This window comes from Ochotona princeps, chromosome 2 (assembly GCF_030435755.1).
Source record: "Ochotona princeps isolate mOchPri1 chromosome 2, mOchPri1.hap1, whole genome shotgun sequence".
Lineage (NCBI taxonomy): Eukaryota > Metazoa > Chordata > Mammalia > Lagomorpha > Ochotonidae > Ochotona > Ochotona princeps.
The window spans coordinates 11,771,267-11,780,271 of record NC_080833.1 but is presented as its reverse complement, the minus strand read 5'-3'; positions in this window follow the sequence as shown (position 1 = coordinate 11,780,271).

Below are 9,005 nucleotides of genomic sequence, written 5' to 3'. Positions count from 1 at the left end.
GTGGTGTGGGTGGCACTCAGACCTCATTCCCCCTCTGGGTCCCATGGGGTCGCCACACAGCAGGTCAGGGATGCAAAAACCCCACCCCTGAGCCCCACGGAAGCTCCAGCTCAGCTCCAGGGGGCTCTGACTTCTTGGCACGCAGGGCTCTCATCAGGCACCGGGGGCCAGAGCTTCAGTGCCGAGGCCTCAAGCTGCCACCCAGAGAGGCTCCCTGGCTTCCTCGGCTGCAGCCGGTTGGTGGGGGAGAGAGCCAGGGTCAGGGCTCCCTCCGTTGCCTGCTGGGCCCAGGAGAGGCAGAGGTGGCCTGCTGGCTGAAGTGACAGTGTGGGGGTGGCATGGGACCCCTCTGGGATGACCCTGCCCAGAGGAGCTGCCACCTGCTCACAGGTGGCTGGGAAGGCAGGACAGCTTATCCCTGCCCTCAGTTTACCTCCTTCACAGTCAAATAGGGGCAGGTGGGATTGGGGCTTGACTCATCTGGCATTTGGGGATATTCCTGTGGCGGTAGCTGCTTCCTCCTCTGCGCATCTTCCTGAAGGCTGACAGGTAGCAGGCGTATCGTGAGGCCTGGCCAAGCTATGGCTCTGTCAACTCCTTTCACATTCCCTCCACCACCCATTCTCTCAAACCACTGCCTCACTGATGCATCTCTCCTAGCCCGGAACACCGGACGCTGAACAGTGTTGTAAATAGAGGGCAAGTGTTGGGGGCAGTGGTTAAGTCAGGATGCCTGCATCTTGTATGGGAGTCCCCGGGGTTGAGCAGCTCTACTTCTGATCCAGCTTCCTGTGACTGCACGCCCCAGTAGGCTGGAAAGGATGGCTCAGGGGCTGGCCTCTCTTCCACAAACGTGGGTGTGCCAGGCTCTAGCTTCAAGCTGACCCCGCTCTGGCTCTTGTGGGCATTTGAGACGTGAACCGGTAGATGGCGCTGTCTTGTGGACATCTGAGACGTGAACCGGTAGATGGCGCTCTCTGCCTCGCTTTACCTTTCACATAAGTCAACAGATCATCATGTTCAGAACAAACACCGTCTTTCTGTGAGAGACCAGTTCCAGGATGCCCCAGGATACCGAACCCCAGGAATACTGAAGTCCCTTATACAAAGGTGCTGAGCAGGACTGGACGTTTGGCCTGGAGGCTGTCCACATCCCCCCTGGGAGTGCCTGAGTTCAAGTCCCACCTCTGGCTCTTAATTCCAGCTTCCTGCTGAGGCAGACCTGGGAAGAAGTGGTGCTGGTCCAAGTGATGGATTCCTGCCACCCACTTGGGAGCCCTGGGTGAAGTTCCTAGCTTTCAGTTTTATGATCTGGCCCAGCCTAACATCACAGACATCCCTCTGGGGACTGAGCCGGAGAATGAGAGCTCTCTGTCTGCCTTTGTTTTAGCACATGGTCAGTGTATGGTGGGTTCAAGCCATAGATGTGAGAGCCATGGATGCAGAGCCAGGTGTGACTCTGCTTGAAGCCATGCCACGGCGCTGGCCACAAGGCCACAAGGCCACAGCCAGCATGTACTGCCAGACCCCTCGCCGAGAACTCTCTTCGTTGGACATACATGTCATCTTTGTCCCATGGAAGCCAAAAGGTTTGGAGTTTCTACAACATATCCAGGGTTACTTAGCTGTCATGCGAGCCCCATACATCCCCTAACTCCCCCAGGAAGCCTCTTTTCTTCCATGCAGCAAACCTGAATGGCCCTGCCTAGGGGCTGGCTTCAGGGGAGCCGTGCTGCCTGCTGGGAAGACCCTGTAAGCCCAGACCAGGGAGCACAGGGTCATGGGCGGCTTTGGATCTGCAAGAGGCAGGGAGCAGAGGAGGAATGGGGGAAGCTGGCACTTGGAAAAATAATTAAAAGATAGAAGAGAGTTGGAAGGCAGAAAGTGTGGGAGGGGGGAGGGCCTGGGAGGCGGCAGGAAGAAGGGGGTGCTGGAAGGAGCCCAAGGCAGGTACAGGTGGTACAATTGTGAGAACTCAGTGTGGAGGTGAGAGCTGGATCTACAAGTGGGGGTACCCCTGGGTGTCTGGGCTTTCTCTTCCCTGGGGAATCCCGCTAGGCAGGTCCTGGGATCCCTGAAATGTCATGTGCCCCCAAGCCATACTCTGTGTCCAGCTTCCTCTGTGACTGGTTCCCTTCCCACAGTCCTCTGCACGTAGGCCTGACCCGGGAGTGCCCTGGAGAATGCCTGACTGGTGGGATCCTTCCAGAACATCCCTTCTCTGTCCCGTCTGCTTTCTTGCAGGGGAGCCCAGGGTCTTGGCTTCCACCTGGTCCGGAACTTTCAGGGGGCCACCTTGGCTGGTCTGTGCCAGTGTCCTGTCCCCGTGGCTGTTGGGACCAGATTGCCATAGGCCCTGGGAATTTTAAGCTCTTAATTCTCTTTCTTGTCTGTTTCTAAAGGTTTAATTTTTTTTTTTTTCCTGAGAAAAAGAGCTAATGACCTTATTGCTTGGTTCTGCCTCCTGGGCCGGCATTAAAGAGCCGTGGAACCCCGCGTCCCCTGAGCACACCTGCTCCTCACTGACTTTGGCAGCTGTCCTTGCATTCGGGGTCTCTGTGCCTTCTTGTTTCCTCCTGGTGACAGGAGGCTCGCATCGACAAGAAGCATCTTGCACTGACTCAGAACCTCCTCCTGGCCTTTCCATGTTTGGAAATTTTACCCCTCAGGACCACAGATTAAATGCACCTCCTCCAGCTGATGGTCACCTCTCCAGGAGCACCTGCCTAGTGCTAGGTCCTCCCTCACACGGACTCCAGCCCCCCACCCCCCTGACCCACAACCACCCCTCCCCCTCCCCCAGCAGGTCCTGCACTCAGAAAAAAAGCTGACTTCGTGGCGGGGTGCTAGAGGACTGGCGCAGGGAATCCGGGCCAAGCCAAGCAGCCTGCATCTTTGCTTATCATAGGCTCCGGGGACACATGTCCTTGGTTGGGTCAAGTAAGAGGTGGCTCAGGACATTGGCTGGGACTGGATTCTTCCCACAGGGACTGGCCAGGCCATAGGGGGCATTCTTGGTGCATGTGGGACCCGCTGGGCTAGTACCACCTCTGAAACCTTGTGGTGGTCTTCTCTGACACCTGTGTGCTCAACACACACACAGCTCCGCAGGACACCTGCCATGCCCTGCCCCAGGGCCTGGGCACTCGCGGACTCTCTGGAAAACGCCCTTCCCCAGGCGGTGAGGCAGCCCCTCCCTCACTGCCTTCCCCTTCCCACACGTCCTGCCCCTGCCATGTCCACCATGCGTTTTACCTTGTTGCCCTGCTGATCAGCCCAGCAGGTTGTACGTAGTATGAAGGCGGATGCCGGGGCTGTTTCACTTCCAGATGTGTCTCACACACCTGGAAAGGCTCCAGACCCTGGGGTGAGAGGGTGGAGGGGGTGTGGCTTCAGAGCCCTGAAGAGCCAGCAGCAAACAGGAGAGGATGTAAGGGAATGGCCAGGGCTGGTGGTTAGGGCTGGGACCTGCACAAGCAGTGGCTGTTGGAGGTGACAGTCACTCGTTCATATGCTCACTCACCCACTCATTAACTCACTTATCCACTCAGCAAGTGCCTACTGAACACCCTTGGCTCAGACCCCGTGTGGCCCTGAGGACACGACATCCTTGACATCCCTGCTCTCCAGGGGCTCTTGTTGAAGACTCCAGACCCCCAACAGAATGCCGGGGCTGTGAGGAGGAAACCCCAGGAAGGATGCCTGGTCCTGGGAGAGGGAGGAGGAAGCAGCACCTTGCTGAGATCTGCAGGACAGTAGGTTGCCAGCAGGTGCAGGGAGAGGAGGATGGCCACACTGAGGCCTGGCAGCAGCGAGACAGGGCAGGGCAGGGCAGGGCCAGCAAATGGAAGGCTGGAGAAGCCAGTGCACGAGCATGGGGGTGGGAGGGAGAGGAAGGAGAGAGAAGAGGAGGAGAGAGAAGTTGGAAGAGAAAGAAGGGGAAAAAAGGAGAGGAAAGGAGAAGGCAGAGAGGGAGGGAGAAGCAGAGTCTGGGGGATACTCCCCATGGGGGATGCTCCCCATAGCCCAGCTGAAGCCTCCACTTTCCATGCCATGGGTGGGGTGGCAGCTGCCTTGCCTCGCAGGGCTGTTGTGAAGGCCTTGGCATGGCTGCTGCAGGGCTGGGCTCCCCAAGTGTTAGCTCTGGTGACTGAGACAACCTTGAACTTGGCCCCCAGAGAGAGCCTTGAAGGGCTTCTGCAGAAGGGTGGGCCTGGGATCAGGGTTTCTGGACCCCCTGTAAGGAATCTGCACAGGCCCACGTGGACGAGGCTGATGGTTTAGGGTTAGGGTGGCCACATGATTCCCATGGGAACAGAAGGGCGGTGGGAGTGAGAGGGGAGGGGATCGTGGGTTGGGTGTCGGCAGATTGGGAGGGTTAGGGACCACCGGAGAGACAGGCAGACATGGCCGGGCCTCTCACACCATGTCCCTGCCTCCACGTGGGCCAAGCCTGGCTGCAGGTGCAGCACCACAGCAGGGGTCTCTTGGTCAGGCCCCTGAGCAGACACAGGGACCTGGCCAGGGCTCGGGGCCATTTCCAGGGCTTTGCACTGCCTGGTGGATTACCTCCCCGGCTGTCCCCAACAGAAGTGACCTGTTGCTCTGATCCTTTGGGGACAGTCCTCCCTGCGCTTTGATCTCCCCGTTAGAGGCTCCCTGTGCAGGCCCCAGCCCGGGGAGTGTGTGCGGTGGGCAAGGGGCAGGGGACCAGCATGTTCTCTAGCAAGTTCCGCAGAGGCCCATCGGCTTGCAGGGAGCCACTCCAAGAGGGCTGATCCGTGGGTGTCCAAACTTTGGGTTTGCAGGTTGAGAGGGTGGGAGGAGTCCCAGAAGGTGGTTTTCTGGTACCAGCCATAGCTGAGTACTTGCTGAGTTTATAGGTCCTGCCTGGGAAGGAGACATGGGAGTGAGCAGACCTGGGCGCCCACTTCCTGTGTGAAATATCACGGTTAACACTGTGGCTTTGACGCCTATACCTCCGCATCCTCATGTGTAAGATCCCGGAAGCAGCCTCCTGTCACTCAAGATGGGATCAGGACCCAGCGTGTCAGTGATGACTCTGGATACGGGCCATTTATCTGAAAGGCAGAGAGATGGAGAGAGCAAGCAATCCTCTGTGCTCACATGGCCACAACAGCTGCAGCTGGGAACATCAGCTCATTCTCCCATATTGGTGGCAAGAGCCCAAGCCCTTGAACCATCTTCTGTTGCCTTCCAGAGCTGGACGGGAAGTGGAAGAGCGGGACTCGAACTAGTGCTCTGATATGAACTGCTAGGGTTGCAGTGATTGTTTCACTGGCTTCACCACAATGCTGGGCCCTGGGAATGACTCCTTCATTTTTAAAATTGCTTCTAGAGATTTATTTTATTTGTTTGAAAGTCAAAGTTAGAGAGAGAGGGAGAGATATGTCACCTGTGGCTCACCCCCCCAAATGGTGAAACAACCATGATGCAGCCAAACCAAAGCCAAGAACCGGAAGTTTCTTCCAGGCCTCCCACACGGATGCAGGGCCCCAAGCACTTGGGCCATCCTCTTCTGCCCTCCCAGGCACCTCAGCAGGGAGCTGGATTAGAAGTGCCCCTAGGGAATGCCAGCATCACAGACAGCAGCTTCACCCATGCACCCCAATCCTGACATTGCACCCCAGTCCTGGCCCACTGGGCATAATTCTTAACCCATCAGTGTTCGCTAACCTTATCTGTGAAGCACAGTTAGTTACATGCATAAGCCCCTGATCCACTGTGATTTCTGTGTTTTAAGTAACCCACGGGCCACCTGCATGCAACTATCCAGTTCCAGGTACGTATGGTGGCTAAGGTGTAGCTGTGCACTGTCTTAAGCCATGTGAAGAAGGCTCTGCTCGGGATGTGACACAGCCCTCTGTCCAGCGTGTTCACTCTGTGGACAGTACCCGCCTGTGAGTCAGTGCTGGCTCAGTTACTAGGCAGTACGACACAGCTTGCATTCAAGTTACTCTTCTTTTCATTGAGCAAGATCCATTTTGTAAACAGCCATGCTATTTCTGCCCTGAGTGGGGCAGGTCCCAGCAGGTGTCTGTGCTTAAGAGAGTTAAGTCTGTGCTGAAGGCAGAGGGGAGGTGGTGGTGATAGTAGTGGTGGTGTTGGTGATGATGGTGATGGTACTGGTGTTGGTGATGATGATGATGGTAGTGGTGTTGGTGGTATGTTGGTGGTATGTTGATGTTGGTATTGGTGATGGTGGTGTTGGTGACGGTGGTGGTGATGGCATGTTGATGATACTGGTGGTTGTAACCATGGTGATAGTATCAACACAAATTATGGTATTTGTGTCAGTGATGCTAATGGTGCTAATAGTTAAATGCTAGTTGTAGTGGTGGTGATGTTGGTACTCATTGCTGGTGCTGGTAGCTGTGGTGGCAACAGTGGTGTTGATGGTGCTGGTGGTGGTGATGGTGGTGATGTTGGTACTTGTTTGTATTGCTGGTTACGGTGGTGGTAGCGTTGACAGGGGGTATATTCAGGTGATAAAGGCACTGAGAAGGTCAGTCTAACCCTTTACTCTCTAGCTGGGTACTTTCCCTCTGGTTTGATTTGAGACCAAAGATCAGTTTTGGTTTTTCCTGCATCAGTCAGATGTAAACTTGGTTCTTTGTCAGATCTAGGCAATTAAAGATCCATGCAGATCTGGCTGGGGTGGGGGCAGCCCGTGGGATGGAGGGATATGGGACCGAGTGTAGAGGCCAAAGCCTCCTTTGAAGCCCATTACCACCACCCACTCTGGAAAAGAGGGCGGTCCTGGCCTGGGCTTGGACTGAGAGCGCTGAGCTCTGGTCCCACTCCCTGTGAGGCTGCAGCGTCTGCCATGGCCCCTCCACCTGCCTAGGGAGGCCTTGGGCCACTTCTCTCAGTAACATGAAGACAGCTCTGGGGGTGAGAGTAAATTCGACAGTGATTCCAGGCTGTGTGCATGGCTTCCAAACCCCAGCCCCGTGTCCCTCCAGGCCTGGATGCTGGGAGTCAGGCCAGGGAGCTGGTGTGTGGCTGGGATCTGAGGAGAGTCCCTCTCCTTGGACACAGAGTGTAGACTTCCTTCTGGTCCCTCATGTGGAAGGAAGAGGGAACAAGAGATGTCTGAGCCCCTCCGCAGGGTGCTCTCTGCTTTCATCCTCATTCTCTACCAAGGGTTCCACCTCCCGATACCATCAGGTGGAGCCAGGGCTTCAACCTGGCTGTATGTGGGTATTGGGGTGGGACACAGACATTCAGCCCCCAGCCTGAGAGCCATGGCCGTGAACCCTGCAGTCCCTGGAAGCTGAGGACAGAGGTGATAGAGTGAGCTGGTGTGTGCTTGGCTGGGCTTGGACTTCAGAACCTTCTAGAAACCATCTTGTTCCCAGGCCTTGGTACCCCCAGACTCTGGATTCTCTGGTCTTGGGGGAAGGTTCCTCTTGCTGGAAGGGAGGTGCTATGAACCTCTGTGAGTAAGAGGCTCGTGGCAGGTGGGCAGAGCTCTGACCCAGGGGACCTGGGTCCACTATGGCTCCTTGTGCCTGGCTCCTGGCTCCTCCTTTCTGGGTCTCAGTCTCCTCATCTCTAAAATGGGCCAGGGCATCCTGTACCCAGGCTGCTTCCACTCCACGTTCAGCCTAACCGGGCCCACGCCCCTCATCGTCCTCTAGATCTCTCTGTCCTCCACAGCCCCTGGGCAAGGGTGCACCTGTGAGGCTGAGGTTTCTGGGACCCACCCCCCTGCCGGGACTATCATGGGGCATCCCCAAATCATTCCGTGGACATAGGTGATCCCGGTATGGAGAGGTGGAACCTGGTGAGGACTTGGACATGGACACTGGTGCAGCCTGAGGATCCTGTCCCCTGGTTCTGGCTTGGGAACAGCTCTTCCCGGAGATCCTGAGGGCCACCTCTCTCCTCCCTGCAGCTCTGGCTTTAGCTCAGGTTGGGGGCGTGGGGGCGTGGGGCTCCGGAAAAGGCAAAGTCCAGCCAGAGGACCAAAGGGGGCGCTCTCTGAAGGGCAGTCCCAGAAACCAACAGCAGATGGTGCTGCTGGCACCGTTCCTGGCAAAGGGGCTGCCCGACAAACCACTGGGCTCCAGGCAGGCTGTGCCTGGATCTGGAGTGTAGAACCAGGGGCGAGGAGGAGGGGGTGGAGAGTCCGAACTCAACTGAGGACAGTGTCGGGGTACAGGTGCCCTCGTCTGGGCCCTGGGTCTGTATGCAGGGGCATGTGTGAGCACACACAGTGTGTAAGTGGGGTTGGGCAGCCACACCAGTGAGTGCTTAAGCAGCATGTTTAGCTGTGTGGGGGCAGATGTGTGTCTACAGTGGCCCATGCATGTGCACGTGCTGGTGCCCGATCAAGAACCAAGGGGTGGGGTGGTGGTGGAACAGATCAGAATTCCTCTGCTCCTTGCTCAGTGAATGGGGACCGAGGCAGGTGGGTCTAGCTCCCAGAGACCCCAGCCCAGCCCTGGCAGGGGCTCAGCAAGATGGTAAACTGGAGGGTAGGTTAAATAAGTGAACATTTTATGCTGTTACTGTCCAGGCAGCACTACCAACATGCCCCCAACATGGTCATTTTTATTTTTACTTTTCTTCAGATTTATTTATTTTTATTGGAAAGGAAGATTTACAGGGAGAAGGAGAGACAGAGATAAAGATTTTCAGTCCACTGGTTCGCTCTCCAAGTGGCCACAATGGCCGAAGTTGAGCCAATCCAAAACCAGGAGCTTGGAGCATCTTCCAGATCTCCCATGTGGGTGCAGGGTCCTAAGGCTTTGGGTGTTCCTGACTGCTTTCTCAGGCCACAAATAGGGAGCTGGATGGGAAGTGGAACAGCTGGGGCACAAACCAGTGCCCATATGGGATCCAGGTGCCCACAGGCAAGGACTTAGCCATTAAGCTACCGTGCTGGGCCCCATTTTAAAGATGAGCCAACGGGAGGCAGAGGAATAGGCCAGATGCAGGGAAGCGGGCTAAGCTGGATTCTGAATGTAGTTCCATCC